Raw genomic sequence first — 19,074 nt, 5'->3', positions numbered from 1 at the left:
GTAATACTGCAAGACACATTGTGCTCAAAAAAATAGTGTTGGTGTATGATGGCTCCTCATCATTAACTTCTAAGAGTTTGTGTTCTGGCCAGAAAAATGCTAGTTTATAAAATATTTAAGCAACAACTATTTTTCTTACTCTGGAAAAAGTCCAAGCTCCTATTAAATCCAATTAGATCAGAAGGAGATTTTTATCTGATGGTACAGGGTGATGATACAGATTTTGATGAAAGACCTTAAGGAGTGCCTTACTATCCAGTGCCTTGGCTACAGCCATTCTTTGTGGCAGTGAGGAGTTGCTTGCTGTGTGTTGCTTTGGCAGATCATGTTCAGAAGAAGTGACTGGGGGCAGGGGGGAGGAAAGAATGAAGGAGAGAAGCCTGTTACCATCCTGAGTGATTCCATTTTCTCCCTACTCTTTGATTTGTGCTGGGGAAGCGTCTGTGCCAAGACGACCTCAAGTTCTCCAGCATTTTTCAGTTAGGTTTCTTCTTTCCCTTCAACCATTTTCTAGTTTGGACTATATTCCTTCCTGTCTGTTCCCATCCGTGCATGCACGGGCAGAGCTGGACATCTAATCCTTGCCAGCTTACTCACCACATGGGCATTCAGAGACCAAGAACTGAGAGTGTTTTTCTTGGCACTGCAAGGGACTCCATGCCCAGAGACCGTCATACAGCTGCCTAATGAAAAACAGGAAAGCCTTCCAGCAAAAAATACACCTCTCTGCTGAGGGGAAGCAAGACTTGGCATCACCCACATTTCCTACCTTTCATCCCACTCTACAGTGTTCCTGTGCATTATTCATCTCACTGGCATTAGCTACAGGCATCTGATTCTAAAGAGCAATAGGATAGAGGATGGCATGGGATGTTAGTGGAGGCAGGCCAAGCTGGCAGCCAGCTCTCCAGACCCCCCAGACTGTGGAGAGCAGGAGGTGTTGTACTCTGTCTCAGACACAAACTGGACCACTAAGCACAAACCACTCCTGCCTGTAATTTCTCTCCCCAGCAGGGTGAACCAGAGCAATGCAATATAAACTCCAATGTGATCCCTGGGCTTCGGCCGCATCACCATTGCCAACAAAATGGAATAACCTTGGCACAGAGAGCAGCAAGCCAGGCAGGGCCCTCGCTGGGGTGTGCTCAAGGTGCGGGGATGAGGCTGGATGTAGCTCACTGCTAAGCCCAGGGCCAGCCCTAGGTGTCCTCCTAAGGTAAAGAAGCATTGCAGTGAGGTGGGAGAGAAAACAGCTGTTCTCGTGGAATAAAGGGGGAAAGGAGTCAGAGCTGCAGTGGTATTCCAGGTCCAAATCCTCTGGATTTATGCCCAAATTGCTACTCATGGGTTTAGCCTATGAACTCCTCCTGGTGGGGTTGCACAGCAGAACAGTGGTAATTCCTCTCCATCCCTGCTGCATTCCCACTGGGAAGGGGCAAAGGGCAGCTGAAGCCAGTGATGGGGCTGCCTGGGGACACCCCAGCCAGGAGCCCTCCAGGCAGGTGTTCTCTGTACATGCCCCATAAGCAGGACAGACCTCTGTGTGTGTTTAAAGAGTAGTCCAGACCAGTGTGTCCCTTTCCAGCCATTAGTTTCTCCACACAATTGCTGGGAGCAAAACTGCCATGGTCCAAATTAAAACATGTAACATTCCAGTGCTTCCGGACGTGACACATCCTGAACAACCCTGTGAGGTGAAGAGGTGAATTCCCCTTTTAAATGCAGTTTGCTCTTGCTCTTAAAATAATCTTTTCTAGACAACAATCTTCACTCACTGTTAAAAAAAAAAAAAAAAAAAAAAATCTGTCTGGGCTTCCTCAGAGAATGGCACAAAAAAACATATTTCAGATTTTTGTCTTTTTCCCTTTACTTCCAGTGCAGCCAACTGGCACACATCCCACAGCTTCTTGTGGGGTAGGGATGCAGTCTTTTCCAGAGATGCATGTGAAAAGCTGAGCTCCAGAAGGGAGTGCCCACATGTCCCTGGAAATTCATTCTGACTTTCCACTTCCCACTCGTCACAGCACATGCAGTGTCATCAGTGTCTGACCATTCCCACTCAGGCCACAGGGACTCAAAGAAGTGGCACAGTTAGGAAGGGAGAAGGTAGCCAGACATCCCACACCAGTCCCTCCAGCTGTGACTATGGCTTCCAGAAACACGGCATGTTTGGCCTTGCTTTTAACTGATAAAGTGTGATGCTTGCCCTGAGCCCAAACACGGTGCTAGGACAAAACATTTCTCATCCTGTCTCAGAAAATCAAAATCCACAAAACAAAAAGGAAACTTAGAAACTCAGGGGATTACAACTGTGCAACAAGGGAAAACCCCAGCAGGCTGCTGTGTTTGTCATTCAGTGCCTTCTGTACTCATATGTTTGTACAAAGCTCTATATTAGTTTTCAAGATATACCACAGCAAGCTGCTCTCCGAGAGAGAGGAACACTTCGTCCAGGACCGTGCTGCCCAGAGGGGATCATCTGCCAGGCACAGTAGTTGTCAGGACATCAGCAAAATGGTTAACACTTTCCAGCTCTGTTTTCATCCTGAAAGGGGGTGTTTATCTCCTTTTGTCCTGGTGCAGCCAACAGAGTTTGGTAGTGTGTCTAAACTTTGGTGCCATGCACATTTACTGTTGCAATGACATGCTGCAGCACCTCACAGCTGAGATATGGCAACCAAAGGGACAATGCAGCCTAGAAGTGCCCACGGGATGATGTGAGGTGGTGAATCTAATGCTGTAATTGCAACTAAAGTGTAAAGCATTATGATAAATTTTATAATCAAACTGCACTGTCTTTACAACTTTTCCTTGGCTGTGCCTAGAGAGATGACATAGTGACAGCCTTGTCCACCCATTTCCTATCTTTTACCATCAACAAATACAGCACATGTATAAACTTGTTTTGCCTTAGCTACTTCCTTGTAAACAACTTTTACTGGTGGAGCCCACTGGCTCAAAAATCAGACAGATTAGGGATTCTCCAATATCTGTCATGAAGAAACCCCTCTGGGCTTGTGTCCTGGGACACCACAGGTGGCATGTGTCTCCACGAGGACGGTACAGACGCTGCAGAAATCACGGAGCACTAGTGCTGTCTTCATGGCATACCTCCAGCTGGAGATCAGCAGCTACGACAGGCCCTACAACAGGAACTGGTGATTTAGCAGCTACTTTCAAAAACTCTTTCAATGGGGCAGGAAATACCGACGTAACACCAAGTTCCCAGTTTTGAAACTTGCCTGATAATTTCTGTGGGGATAGGAAAGGGAAAACGAATCTGCATCACATGTACCCAGCATATCCCAGCTTCTCTGTTCCAGTGTTCCCAGGAGCTCTGCCTGCTCCTGGGAAGAAGCAAAAAAAAGTAAAGCTAAACCTAGCCAAGAGGAGCTGCAAAAATTTTTTCCAGGGAAAAAGGCAAGCTTCATCATTACTTCCCTCTCCCAGCCTTACCTTCTCCTTCAGGACTACACCATTTCTGCCCCTCCTCTTCCCGGCTGAGTCTCCTATCTGACTGACCGCTTCTTTGGCTCCTGAGTAAGCTCTGCCTCCCGATTTTACCCTGCCTGCCTGCCTGCCTGCCCCTCTGCAGCTCCATGTCAGCAATCTCACACCCTGGGATGCAAAGTGGGAGGCTGTGCCTGCTTCCAGGTGGTGAAAGAGACACAAAAATCCTGGGAAGCTGACATGGGCATGAGCCACACAATAGTCCTTTTAAAATGCCTCATTACTTAACATCGTGAAGGAAGACTGCAAGGCTTATGCAGCCTAGACTTGAGGACAGAGTGCACAAGTTAAAGCTTGTGTGTGGTTTTTTGTTTTTTTGGTTTTTTTTTTTTGTCCACGGTTAACAAAAAAAAAAAAAAAAAAAGAGAAGAAGAAGGAAAAGAGGGAGATGCTAAGGAGCTCCAGTTTGTCCAAGTTCAGTTTATCTGGCAGCTCAGATTTCAGTGTAGGCAAAAGACAGGTCTGGTGTAGAGAGTGAATTGTAAATTGTCTGCAAGGAGAAAGGCAAAGGAAATTCTGCTTTTATTCAGAGACAGAAGAATATACAGCTGAAATGGAGACCAGCAGGACATACAGGAGTGGTGAGAAGCTGAGAATAATTCACCAAAGGGCTAACCCACCCTAATAAAGTGAGTTGATAGTCAGGAGGCAATCTAAGAGAGGGCAGAACAGGAAAAAGTCAGAGAAGATGTAAGTAGCAGGGAGAGTTTAGCAGTGTCTGATGGTCCAGGCAAGATAAGTCTGGCATGCATTTTAGGATGGAAGACCTGTTTGTTTGCAGAATTTTATCTTTTAAAAAACTTCTAAAAGAAACCTCTCTCATCTTGAGCCTCTCCTTCAATCAACTGATTGCCAAGGAATGCTTTCATATTTTTAGCTCATCAGCTTTGGCACACAGCAGAGGCAGGCAGAACTGCTCTGTGCCTGGCTACTGTGGAACCAGTTTTGGCCATACATATGGCAACCCTTTTCTAGGCTAAGAAAGCTGAGCAATTCCTTCTTCCCAAGCAAAGCTGGGGTTTCATCCTCCTTTTGCTTCTTTCTGTGTGGCAGATAGAAACTAAAGAAGAATGAAGCATCACTGAGGTAAAACAGGAATGACCTCTGTCAAAACGTCAGGAGTTGGTGCTGAAGAGAGGGTGAGGCTGGGAAGCAGCTGCATCCAACATGACAAACACTCACTGTGCTGATGGCTGTGAGCCATGGGACAGCAGTTGAAGCTTTACAGTGCTTGTGCCACTGATCCTAGTATGAACTTAGGCTTTTGCAGACTTTTAGCAATGTTTTGTGTACATCAGGAGTGATAAAAGTCCTTTTATGGTGACAATTTTTTCCAAGATGGGTTGAGGCATCAGATCCTTGCTCATTTTTTGTCCTCTGCAAGAGTCTGACCTCCAGACTTCCCCCGCATTTGACCTCCCAACTTTCCCAGGCATGTCAGCACAAACCTCTCCAAACAGAGGCAAGCACCAAGAGACCTCTGTAGGTCCAGTCACTGACCCAGCCAGCAATGCTCAAGTTCCAGAGGCTCAGAGTCTGGAAGGAAAGCAACAGGCTCTTCACCAAGTGCAATAGTAGTCACTATCTCTTTTTCAAGAGGGGCTTAGCTTCTATGTTATTATGAGACCCCTTATGATTTTTTCTCAGAAAGTGGAAGTTATATGATGGTGCTTTTTGGGCATGAGTCACTTTCTCAGGCAATGCTCCAAAATCTCTGGCTGCTGGCCAGTCCTAAGCTCTTCTAGGATTCCTGGGAAACAGGGTTTTCCCATTTGAGCTTATTGTGTAATCAATGCTACTCACTTACTCCATGTAGTGCTGTCTGTGTGAGGTGTTGGGGGAATGTTTCTTTAAAATATCCAGTATAGGATGGCCCAGAAGTGACATACTTCTGTCCCAACAACTTCTGTGGCATCTCAAGACCCTTTACAGGTTAAGATCACTCTTTCAGCTCAAGTATAGTGGGCTTCTGATCCTCAATAACTCTGGCTCCAAAACCCTGATGGTTGACCTCAGGTTTCTGCCGAGGTCCTTTGCAGAGGCTCCAGGTGAGGCCCTGCTCCCCACCTGCAGTGTAGAGTATATTTTGCATGATGGTCCTGTCCAAACAGCTCAAGAGCTACCACATGAGAAATCTCCAGTTTGATCTGCTCAAAGGCCTGTTGTTTCTCAAGGCCCCACTAAAAGTGGTTCTTCTTCTGGGTCACTCAAGAGAGGGAGCTCACAAGCTGACCATGACCATGAATATGCATTCTCCAGGACCCCACAAGGCCTAGAAAAGCTTGTGTTTCCTTCTTGTTGGCTGGTTGAGACAGCTGGTTCCAGGTGTACTGGACACCCCTCCAAGTGAAAGGAAATTGTGGCACGTGCTCTGCTGCCACAGGGACTGAGAAAAATGCATCAGTGATATCAATTGTGGCACCACTTGGCTGCCTTTGAGTTCACCTCACACTGAAGTTCCAACATGTCTGTCATGGCAGCGCTCAGAGGCAGCAAGACTTCATTCAGGCCATGCTAACCTGTCAGCCTCCATTCCCCAGTAGACTTTTGCACTGGCTGTACAGGACTGTTAAAGGGTGAGCAGGTCCTGCTGATCACTCCTCGTCTCTCCAGGCAATGAATTAGTTCAGGGATGGGAGCTACAGTGTCTCAGTTGGTTGTCTTTGACTCCAGCTCATACTGAAGTTCCCACATGTCTGGTGGGAAGCACTCAGAGGTGGCCTGACTTCATTCTACTGCTCACCACATGGCCTGTGCTTGGGGCTTCCCTTCCCTCTTTCCGGGCCAGGAGAGGACTGATCTCTGGGGAGTTTACAAGATCTTCATTAAATGGATATCTTGCCCTCATGCTTGAGAGAAGCCATCTCCAGAGGCAGCAAATTGTTCCTTTTCCAGTTCCTCCAATTTCCTGATCTTTAGCAAGGGATCCCAGTTCTTGGGCTTCACGACCTTCTAACTGCTGACTGTCATCACCACTATCCAAAGCAGCCAGGCAGAAATCTGCTCACCTGGTACCACCTTACACTGGTGGCTGTAAGTCTTGAAGGTCTGATGAGGTCAAGGACTGAGCAACTGTGGTTTCCTGTTTAATTTACCTCAAGGCAATTTCTTTGTTGAAGAAACATGTCTCTTGATCTAACCCCTCCTTTCCTATTGTTATTTCTTCTTCTTCTTCTTCTTCTTCTTCTTCTTCTTCTTCTTCTTCTTCTTCTTCTTCTTCTTCTTCTTCTTCTTCTTCTTCTTCTTCTTCTTCTTCTTTCTTCTTCTTCTTCTTCTTCTTCTTCTTCTCCTTCTCCTTCTCCTTCTCCTCATCCTCCTCTCTCCTTTCTCCTTTCTCCTTTCTCCTTTCTCCTTTCTCCTTTCTCCTTTCTCCTTTCTCCTTTCTCCTTTCTCCTTTCTCCTTTCTCCTTTCTCCCTTCTCCTTTCTCCTTTCTCCTTTCTCCTTCTTGTGTTTCTTCTGCTGCTTCTTCTTCTGCTGCTTCTTCCTCTTCCTCCCTTACTAATTGTTGGTATGGGCCTGTAACTCACCTTGTCCATTTTTGTTTTCACTGCAGGAGCAATTACTGCAGTTGCTGTAGTTTGGGTCCCTGTCTCAGCCATAGTGTCCTTAAATGCAGTTTGGGTTCCTGCCCCAAATACACTCCTCTGAGAGTACTGAGCAATTGCCCAGTAACACATGCCAGGCCCCAGTACAGGGCAAGAAGCTGCTGGTTTTCATTGGGGTGGGCAAGGCACCCTTCTACCAGTTGACAGACCAGTTTGTCAGAGTTTAGTACCTGTTCAGGTGTAAAACCCTAAGTAATGGGAGGTGATAACCACTCTAAAACTTGCCCAAATTCTTCCAGAAACCCTGCCACTCAGAAACTGGATGCCTCAGGGGAGATTTCAATAGCTCCTCACATAAAGATTGTTTTCTTTTACACCAGGATGATGATGACTTCTATGAATTCCATAGCATACCAACAGTATTAGTTAGTATGATTAACAGTATTAGCTAGTATTATTGAGTAAAGACCATGAGAGACTGCATTATAAAAACATTCACATCAATCTCAGCCAGGGATAAGGAGGTATATTCCCTCATTGCCCACAGAAGATAAGCAGTGCAGCTGACAAACTCAATGTCCTGCACAGGAGCTTGCTACTCAATAACTACTATTTATTATTTACTGTAGCATGCAATAAATAACTGCCTTTATCTTGCCTGATGTAAGGTTGCCAATAAAAGTACTCTAGTGGGTTGACCTTGGCTGGGCTTTTGGTGCCCACCAAGCCACTCTATGAATCCCCTTCCCAGTTGGACAGGGTAGAGAAAATAAGATGGAAAACAACTCCTATGTTGAGATAAGGCAGTTTACTAAAGAAAAAAAAAAAAAAAAAGAAAAGAAAAGAAAAAACCCACTGAAGTTCGCATGTGCATAAGCAAAGGGAAATGTCAATCTCTACTTCCTATCAGCAAGCAACACTTCCCAGGAAGCAGGACTTCAGCACATGGAGCTCCACAAGGCAAACATTGTAGAATAACAAATGCTCCACCCCGTTCCTCCTCCCTCCCTTAGCTTTTATATCTGAGCTGACATCATATGGTATGGAATATCCCTTTGGTTAATTTGACTCAGTTAGCTTCATTGCATCCCCTCCCAGGATTTTGCCCACTCCCAGCCCACTGGGAGAGGGGAAGGAATGTTACAGGGACAGTGCTGCTCTGCAGCAGCCAAAACACTGGTGTGTTATCAACACCCTTCCAGCTACCAATGCAAAGCACAGCTCAGGGAGGGACAAGTGAACTGTCTTTCAGTCAGACCCAACAGAGATATGCAGATGCCTCTGAGGGTTTACATTTACACAGTCTCCACACAGAGTACCTAAACCAATTCCTTAACATAGTTTTTAAAGAATCTCTGGTGGAGAGCGAAGAAAGGATGGAAATTCTGCAGCCTTTTTAGTGGACTTTGCTACCACAGAGGACAAAACAGGGAATATTTGTAAACCTCTGTATAATACACATTGTGTGGTCTAAGTGTTCTTCCTGCCTTATCTCAAAACACATGAAACAGAGTAAGAGATGGCAAAGGCCAAAGGGGAATTTTCAGAAAAAGAGAAGGTCTTTCACAATGAGGCAGACAAAGTAATTTAGAAATTGTTGTCCTGAAAATAGGTATCTAGGGAATAAACATGATTGAATCATCTAAGTAAATTATGGACCAATCATTGCAAGAGGCAAAAATATAAAAGGGTTTTCCAAGGGATCAGCCAAATTAATGGAAGAGATGTGGCTAGTACTTAGATAATGGCATCATCATCATTGTCATTACTATTATTGTTATTATCTGGCTTAATATTCAGTGTTCTGGTTACCATTGCCTGGGTGTCATTGCTGTCCAAAGAAATTCACAAGCCATGGGATGCTGGCATGGGGTAAATAAGCCAGGAAAGGATCATTTTGTACCAGCTGTTCCTTGTGTTTTTTCCCTAAGCATCCACATCTGCCAGGGAGAGAACATTGGCTTTCTGGTCTGACCAAATTATGTTCTTACAAAATTCAGTGTTAATGGGAAGCAGGCATCGTAGGAAGGACAGACTCCAGTCTATCAGGCAGGCATTGGAAGCTGGACTGGAATTCAAGCCACTAGTAGAGCAGAGATGAGAATCAACAACTTAGAAGTGGTGCCCTAGCAGGTAAACTCCCAGACCAGCATGCACATGCCCTGCTCCAGTGGGTGTCTTGCCCATGCTTGGGGCCTGCTCCTTGGGGATGGCTGCTTGTGGCTGACCATGCAACTGAAATTAGTCTTCAGCTTTCTGGGTGAGCCCTCCAAACACAGTAGCATTGCACAGGAGACAACTAGACCAGCTGCAGCCATGTTACTGTGCTCCTTGACAGCAGGGTGAAGCCTTCCCAGCCCTCTCAGCAGTCACACAGAACAGGTAAGTGCCTCTCTGAGATGACGCAGGCCTCTCACAGGGCTACCTGAGAGCCTTGACTATGCAGAATAGAAAGAAAGCCCCAGTGTTTCCTACTGACTTTGCTATGCAGCAGCATTTTCAACTGTTCTGCTGCATGCTCCTGGTCTAGGTGAGCAGGAGTGATTCACATTATCTTCCTAACTACTTAAGTAATGTATTAATCTACCTCTAGTTGCTCTTTCTCATGTCCCAACTACTTTGCCAGTGATGTCTTATGACCTGATTAATGGGTACACACCACGTCTTGGGCAACACGGTTCTAACAGCCTGTTAATATTAACTAGACACTTTGATGGAATTACTTGTTACTTGTAATCATGGACTGGATACCTAGCCCTACCCATTAGGCAGAAAATATTTGGGTCTCAGATACAGTCTAAGGAAAGCATAAATGGCCTGTCTGGTCACATATTTGTACAAAAATATGGTTAGCTTACTCCCTGCATTGTCCTAGCTCAAGCTCTCCTGCACTCTGCAGGCATGGCCCATGAGTCACACAGGCAGGATGCAGCCACAATATTCACAGGCAGGTAGATTTAGCTGTATGGTGTTGTTGTCTATCCCCAGCCAGCAGCCAAGACCTACACAGCTGCTCGCTCACTCCCTCACCAGTGGGATCAGGGAGAAAATCACAAGAGTAAAAGCTAGTAAATCTGTGGGTTGAGATAAAGACAGTTTAATGGAAAAAGCAAGAGCCACACATGCAAGCAAAACAAAACAAGGAATTGAGTCACTGCTACCCATGGTAGATGTTCAGTCATCTCCAGGAGAGCAGGACCCCATCACATATGACAGTGATGACTTGGGAAAACAAATGCCATCACTCCAAATGCCCCCCTTGCCCCATCCTCTTTGTTCCGCTCACTTTATATACTGAGCATGATGCTGTATGGTTTGGAATATCCCTTTGGTCAGTTTGGGTCACCTGCCTCCAGCTTCCCAGGCACCCCCAGCCTCCTCGCCAGCATGGCAGCATGGAAAGCAGAAAAGACCTTGGCTCTGTGTAAGCCCTGCTCAGCAATAACAAAAACATTTCTGTGTTCAGCACAAATCCAAAACACAGCCTCATACCTGCCAATGTAAAGAAAATTACCCTAGACAAAGCCAGCACATGGATACAAGTAAAGCTGGTAGGTGAATCAGCCTCCCAACAATTTCATTTACTAGTACAGATGTAGCTTATGTGCCTCCCACCAACTTCCACTGGCAAAAGCAGATTAGATCTATTAGTGGCTTCACATATTAGTGGTTATCTTCTTTTTTCTTCTGCTTTCACTCAGAGTCAGGATTGAATGTATGAGAGATGGATTTTCTTGTTTGGACTCAGTTGTTTATTAATTCTTATCTAAAATACAGAGTTCTGCAGCACTTCTAGCTAACAAGCTATAAGCAAGAAAATGTTGGTATATCTAGCTAGTTACAAAGTCTTCTAAAGCCCAACTATCCAATTAAAAGCTAAAATCTGTAATATTTATACTTTTAACCCAAACACCTGTGACCTTCGGTGGAGTACTTTCTATCCAACCAAAACCTACCACCTGAAATAATGAAGGAGGAACAAGAAAGAACAAAGAGACAACACCCAACATGTCCCATGCCTATTACTATATACCAAAACCCCAAATTCCAAACCCTTCACCATGTGATTTTCTATTCTAATTACACACCAGTGATTCTAACTCCTTCTCCAAGGCCTCAAGTCAAAAGCAGCACTCCTTTGAGGGTCAGTGTCAGAAAGCACAGAAAGCTCGGAACTCCCAGGCTTCAGGGTTCCAACAATATCTATAAATTAGACACAATGACATCTTAACTTTCACGTACCCAAATATTTGCTTGGTTTTGTCATGTGACATCCAGCAGTACTTGACAACATATCATATACTATACAGGACCAAAGGAGCCCTTCACAGATGAGGAGCCTGGTCAAGTACTGCAGCCCCAGGCAGTGGCAAAGCCTCAGAAATTTATGATTCAGTCTTGTGTAAATCAAGCAGAATTTGAGTCTCACATAGCAAATTTCTTTTTATACACTGTCTTCATGTCCAATTTTTTCTAAAACATCTAAAAGCTATATCCTTATTTTGTATCTGAAATAGGAAAGAGGTTCTCATGCATGGAGGAGGTCTAATATCACTGTCTGTTACTTGTAATGTGTGCAGGAAGTGATTTGCTTTCCTGATAAAGGAAAGTGCAGTTCAAGTACGCAGCAAATTAGGGAACAGAAGCACCTAACAGTTGAGGTTGGAAGGGACCTCTGGAGATCATTTCGTCTACCCCATGCCACCCTTCTTAAGGCAGGGTCATCTACAACACTCCACCCACGACCATGTCCTCAAGGCTTTTGAATATTTCCACAGATGGAGACTCCACAGCCTCTCTGGGAAACCTGTGCCAGTGTTTGGCCATCCTCACAGTAAAAAAGTGTTTTCTTATTCCAGAGAGGATTTACTGTGCTTGAATATGTGCCCATTGCCTCTTATCCTGTTGGTATCTGAGAAGAATCTCTACCTTCTTCATATCGTCCTATCATGTATTTATATACAATAAAAAAGATTCCCCCTGAGCTTTCTCTTCTCCAGCCCAAACAGTCTCTACCTTTCCTCATGTGACACTTGCTCCTGTCCTTTAATCAACTCTCAGATACTTCATGGGACCCAATCCATTGAGGTCATACCTTTTTTGTCCAGGAGAGCCCAGCACTGGCGCAGCATGGCAGATGTGGTCTCACCAGGGCTGAGCAGAGGAGAAGTGTCACTTCCCTCAACATGCTGGAAACACTTTGCCTGACCCAGCCCAGAGTGCTATTAGCCTTTTTTGCAACTAGGGAGAATTGCTGGCTCATGGTCAGCTTGTCCACTAGGACACTCAGGGCCTTTTTCTGCCATGTTATTTTCCAGTTGGTTGGCTCCAAGTCTGTATGAGAGCATGGAGGTATTCCACCCCGGGTGTAGGATTTTGTATTTTTCTTTACTGAGCTCAATGAGATTCCTCTCTGCCCCTTTCCCCAGGCTGTCCAAGTCCCTCTGAATGGTATCAGAGACTCCTCACAATTTTGAACCATTAACAAACTTGCTGAGCTTGTCCCATCACTCAAGTTACTAATGAAGATGTTAAGTAATAGTGGTCTCAGCTTCAACCTTTGGGTTCACTCTAGTAACAGGCCTCCAGATGGACTTTGTGCCACTGATCACAACCCTTGAAGCTCACACAGTTGTCAGTCCACATCATTGTCCACTTATCATGCCCATACTTTGCTTGTCTATGAGGATATTAAGGTGACATTCCTTGGCTAATGCCAAGAAAGAGAACATCCACTCATCCACCAAGCCACTCTTCTCAGCATAGGTGATGAATTTGGATAATCACAATTTCCCTTTCATAAATCCTTGTTGACTATTCCAAATCACTTTGATCAAACAAGGCTTCTTTCACTTGCCTGAAGAACACCTCAGCTATTACTTCTTTCCAATCCAATGATGTGTACAATATACCCACAACTACATAACCCAATTTGGTCTATCACTAGTACAAAAAGAATGACCATTCAGCTTCAGGCAGGTTTCTAATGTAGTCCAATGGACAATGATTGAGTTGTGGCAGAGACACATACAAACACAGAGAGGAAAAGATCAGAAAATGTATCATGGTTGGTCCAGAGCTTCATGCTGCTTTTTGAGATTAAGCAGTCAGAACACTGCTGTGTGTGACAGAGCATCATAGGTATGCTCTGAATATCTCAGACTAAAAGAGTCTAAGACTAAAAGCAGAAAGGGGTCTTCTCCAAGTAGAAGTTTTTTGAGCCCTAAGTACTGCATCAGGAAGTTTGGGTAGGATGTAAGAAGCATGTCCCAGTGTTTAGAAGGCAGATACTGCCAAGAAGGATATCCCTCCTCCCTGCTTCCCTGCTACTTCCCACTCCACTCTAACATATTGGGACATACCTGATCCATGGAAAAACACAGCACCAAAGGAGTTTTAACAGGTGTTATGCTTCCTCAAATTTGTACCATAAAGCCTGATCATATCCATGAATGTTTTATGAGGTTGCTACCAGTGTTAGGTAACAAATGACAGATAGGAAGTCACATCAACAATTTGGTTTTAGCTCACAGAGCATGCTCATCTCCTCATATCTCCAGTTTGTGATGAACAATGGGTTCATATCCTTAACTCTGCTGATGCTTGCCTTCATCTTCTAGTTTGGTGCCCTTTTCACAGACCATAGGAGAAACTTTCCTGGTCTTCTAAGCACAAATTCACATACCCTTATCCTTCACAGATTTTTAGTGCATGACATATTTCAAATGCTACTGACTTAATATTTTACTCCTCAACTTCAACCTCTTATGGCATTAGTTTAAAAGATATCACACCTCAGAGCAGAGATGTGTTAGTTATGAAGAATATGCAGAGCCATGCAAAGCACTGCCTGACAGCCAGACTGTCCAGAGCATTTTAAATCAACATGAGGTGGGTTCCTAGATGTGGGTTCCCTCACCTCTGTGGCTGTAGATGCAGAGTTACAGCACTGAGGTTACCTTGGCATTACACAGACAGCAAGTGACAGCAGAAAGTCATCCACGGGAGGGTTTTGCAATGGTAATGGGTAAACAGATTATCTTTCATTTTCCTTGTCTGCTTATCCATGTTGCATAACCGACATCCACACTCAGGGTTTGTTTAAATGCATGAAGACAATACCCTCAGAGTCCTTTGCAAATGCATTGAACATACTTTGGGGAAAATTTTGTTTAACAATTTTAAAAGAGGAAGACAGATCAAGAGCATGCCTGCTGTCCAGTCCTGTCCACTCCAGCAGTTGTTAGTATCCAGTGGGTAGAGAGAGAAAGCTGTTTCTGAGGAGCATTTATCCCTTTTGAATGTTGTATTTGAATTGTGCAGTTACAAGAACAAGGAAAGCAATGCAAAAATCACAAAAAGGTGATTTTGATAAAAGCTTCATCCTTTACAAAATCTAGAAAAGAAAGTAGGTGACTTTGCTGCATTTAGGTCTTGTCCTTAATAGTCCATTTTTGCAGGAGATGTAAGAAATGGCATAAAATTTCAAATTACTGCAAGAGAAGGAAGTGGTTATTGCTCTGCTGACACATGAACTTACACACATCTTTCTGGCAAGATAAAATAGCCTGCAGTGTATCCACATTTTAAAGCCTCTTCCCACTACCAGAGGACACAAAAGCGTTGCAAAGTGCTTTAAGAGGTTTTTCTTAAATTATTCTCATCTTCTGATAGTTAAGATTAGCATACAATTTAAGATTTCATGTGAAAACTATTATTTTGTCCTGTTTTCACAGCAAAACCACTTCTTGCTGCAAGCTAAATTTCTTGTGGGTCCTGGAAGAAAATGTAAGAAATCAAGCACAGGATTGTGCAGACATTAGAGCTCGTTCTTGTGGTTTCAGTAAAGCCCTCTGTGGATGACAAAAATACATTTGTACTTATTATCATATGTTTGGCTTCTTCAGTCACTGCCTGGAAATAAACATTGCACTAGCATATCTTTGGAGGTATTGTAAAAAAAAAAATCACAAGAGCAGCTCAGGAATATTTTAATGTTAATAATACCTTGAGTTTATCTAACAGGCTTACTCAGTGACCTTGGAGCAAGCCCTGAACTCCACAGCTGGGAAGGAAAAGGGGAAAACATGACTTTCAGGAGGAGTGCAAGCATGCCCCAGCCATGCCTGGCTGTTGCCACAGCTGGGGAATAGTTCGCTGACAAAGACAGGAAGTGCTGATGCCATTTTCCCCCAGGAAGGCATTAAAACTGCTTCCCCCTGCTACCAATGCCACTGCTTTTGACCATGCATAGAAAACAAAGGACAACTGTTCTTATGGATTTAAAAACATAGTTTGCTTTATACATATAGAAAGAATAAATATGTTTAGTTTTTCTTTATTGTCAGACATGACTCTCTTTGGGTTTATGGCCATTCATGTTCAAACTCCAATTGTTTTCCCTTGTGTTTCCCAAGTGTTATTTTTATAAAGCAGTTGTTCCTCTCTAACTGGATAGCAGCAGAAGTAAATCAGCTTCCACATGTTTAGAAACAAAGGAACAATGAAACATTCAGCCAAGCTTGCCTCAACAGATTACTCTATTTTTTTTTATACATTCAAGGCAATTTGAAACAGGAAAAGTGCCCAAGAGCTCAGAGGATTTGGGAGGAGGTACTCTGAGCAGCAACTGTGACTCTCCTGGGAGATTAGGGGCCAGATCCTCCCCTCACTTAAGCTCCTGGAAACTGTGCAACTGCCCAAACAGAGCTGGGAGAATAATGTGATCCATTTTTTTTGCAGTGGTACGCTGAGGTTAAATTACTGTGATTAAAGATTTACGTTTGTCAGTTGAAGTTCAGTAATTTGGTATATGACAGTGGCTCCAAATGTCTCAGCAGAATAGCAGAATAAGCAAAATTCAAGTGTGAAGAGACTGTGCTTATGGTTCTGGGGAGAGGCGAGAAAGCAAAGTGGGATCAGAGCCACCAGGTGCCAGGATTTTGGAAGCAAGTGCAGCCAAGGTAGGCAGCCCATGGCTCCCCTGTCTCGCTGCCACAGGCAGCTGCCCAGACTTGCTTGTAACATTGATGAGTCCTGCTCTGCCTTTCTCAGCCTGGGGCAGATGCGAACTAAGACTTGTTAATTCCACCCCTGCAGCCAAGAGGTTTTACATGATCATACTGTGGGCTGAAAGCAAACAGGCAATGGAGGCCAGTTGTCACCTGAGAAGCTGTCAAGGCACTTCTGTTCAATTTCCTGACATACACTTCCTTAACTAGTGGGTGGCACTTATATGTAGGGTCTCTCCTGTCTGGAAGTGCATAGCTCTTAATAAGGCTAGGGCCATATTTTAGACCTTGAAAGCAATTTCCAATTGTGTGATCTGAGACCCAGCAAAATTATTAAGCACCTTGCTCTAAGACATGGAAAAGTGTCAGAGATAGAGAGAGGAAGGCATCACCTACATGCCTTCAGTCAGGAGCTGCAGTAAGGCCATGGTGCTTACACATCTCCCTGGCACTCCTAGGACAAGATACCTAGTTCAAACTGTTGAGGCAGTCATCTGGGCTGGAAGACAGCCAAGATGACAATTAGCACTGTACAAAAAAGGCACCAGGGATCAGTAATGATGAGGGCTACCTGATGAGTTGCTGCTGGGCATGGAGCACAGGGTGCTGTTTCCCACCATGCTGAGAAGTTTCTCCTGCCATTTCCCTTTGTGCAATGACCAGCTGGAGAGCTGAGCAGAAGTGGTGACAGCCTCTGGCATCTTTTCCTTCTGCTTTTCTGCCTTTCTTTAGCAGGAGGAAGGTTCAGGTACTTGGCAAAGCCAGGGAGACAGTTTACCTTCAGCTGGCTGGACTGGTGGTGCTAGCAAATATTTCCAAGAAAGTGAAGCTCACAGCTTCTGTTGCTGTTTTAAAATAAGATATGGTTCTGAGTTTTACCACTGGTATTTCAAAAAAAGAATGTTACAATAGATTTTATATGAATAGATGCATTCTTTATAGTTCTACAGTTTATTTAGGCTGTTCAAAATGCCATCTTTTTTCCAGGCAACATTTCCTTGTTACCATCTCTTCAGACTTCACCTGATTTCTTTCTGCTCCTCAGTTCTACCCTTAAGATAACTTTCTGTTGTTTTCTCACCAGTGTTCTACTAGCTTTCAGTTTTACTTTATGACCTTCTCTTTCGATTATTTTTCTCAGCAACTAAACTGAACAACTAACATCATAAATATTTGTGACTTTGGTGATACTATATAATGTAAAAAGGAGGGAGGTGCAGGAAGGAAGTACATATTTTTAGAAGAAAAAGAGGATGTTCTGAAAATACCTGAAGACAGATACCAGCAATGCTGGTATTGAAAAAAAAATAGCATATGCAATGCTTTTCTGATCTGAATTCATCTGAGGGATGAAACATGGCCTGATGGCAGAACTTTGGCCCTAACCACAGGATTTAAGATGACAATGTGATCATGCAAATATAGTGTGAAGAAAGACACTTCTGTGTTCCTGTGGTGAACAAGGCCCAAACATCCCCATGCTGGGCTGTAAGGGTGCACTCAATACTCATGGTCAGAAGAGCACAGACTGACAGACTGGAAGAGACATCACCCAGTGGACGGTCAGTGGGGGGGAGAAAATGCCAAGCAGAGGTTCATGTTGCTAACCAAAAACTGACCTGCAAATGGGCAAGACCAACAGATAAGGTACTGGATGAGGTTGGAAGCAATTTGGGTCCCAAACTTCTGTTCAGCTCATAACCATTCAGCCCCAGACCAGTATCCTTCGTGACAGGTAAGTACAAGTCTCCATAGTGGTGTAGGCAGAGACACTGTGCCAGGTGTGGCATCATGACAGCCACATCCATCACTCTTCACTAGAATTTAAATAATTGGGTTCAAATGTTAACAAAAATCTGAACCATCCAAACATAAAAAGATACTGGAGGTCTCTTATCAAGCAGAGCTTCTGCTAGTGATACCTACTGTACAAATACCATGCTCAGGGATAATGCTCATGCTCTGAATAATGCTAACTGATTTTCTCCCTTAAGGTCCTGAAAATTTGCTGAAGAAGTATCATAACACACCTCCTCTACAGTCCTTATTTTTCTTTCCAAAACCATGCTCAGGACTTCACCCCTCCTGTGGTTTCTGGGAGCCCTGTGCTGCCTTTCTGTCTTATGCACCCCAGAGAGATGCTTGCTGTGTCCTGGCCACTTGCCCCTGGCCAGGGCAGGGCACATTTGCACCTCAGCTAAGGCTAAAACCATGTGAAAAGGGCCTGACATAAATATGTGCCTACACACCTGCTGGGATGTTATCAGCACCTCAAGCTGCCCCTTGGGCACCTCCCCAGGCACTCCCAGAAGAGGAGGGAGCAGGCATCAAGCCAAGCACAACCTGTTCATGCCTTTAGCCAAAGCTTCTTGGCCTCCCCAGCAAAACAAAAACATGCCTTGAAGTACCTCAGGGAGTGGCTCGCAGCAGCAGATCCCGAGGCAAGAGGACAAGACTAACTGTGGAAAAGAAAAAACACAAGCTTCCCGGCAAGGGCTGGGCAAAGCTGGCACCTGAGTCACTGCCCTTGGATGCTGTGAGGGAGCACTGCTGCCGGCAGCACCATTTGCTGGCACACAGAGCCAGGGAGACCCTGCTCCCAGCCTTCACTCCTAGAATCTGCCAGCTCACTCCTCTGCTTACAGGTTTTACAGAATGCAGAATGATGTCTAGTACATAAAACTGAACTGAGTATAGAATTTGGGTTTTTTCCCCTTCATAAGAAATGTGGGGGTTTTTGTTGTGTTGGGTTGTTTTTTTTTTTCAGAAAAACATAGCAGTTAAAAGAGAATATGATAACTATAGGGTTTTCAAATAGCTTTTACCCAAAGTGATGTAATTAGTCATGATCCAAGAACAGTTTGCCACACAAAATCCCATTTTCAGCTGTCTAAAATCAATGTGAGGCTCATTCCTTCTGCTGTTAAAATCGATGGCAATTTGAGTTCAAGAAGAAGCTAGATCTTGCTTCTGTAAAAATGTAAACCAGATCTTTTCCTCTTTGCCC

The 19,074-nt window shown here is 44.3% G+C and overlaps 1 long non-coding RNA gene across 1 annotated transcript; it reads left to right on the top strand.

The window, feature by feature from the left end:
* Positions 1-3,491: 3,491 nt before the first annotated feature.
* Positions 3,492-17,792, top strand: LOC306798422. The gene is made up of 4 exons (XR_013773341.1): positions 3,492-3,540; positions 4,564-4,758; positions 15,897-16,019; positions 17,459-17,792. It is a non-coding gene; the product is annotated as an uncharacterized lncRNA (long non-coding RNA).
* Positions 17,793-19,074: the final 1,282 nt, after the last annotated feature.

This window comes from Erithacus rubecula, assembly GCF_903797595.1.
Source record: "Erithacus rubecula genome assembly, chromosome: 2".
Classification (NCBI taxonomy): Eukaryota; Metazoa; Chordata; class Aves; order Passeriformes; family Muscicapidae; genus Erithacus; species Erithacus rubecula.
Note: the sequence above shows the minus strand (reverse complement) of the source record. Positions and strands in the feature narration are given on the sequence as shown.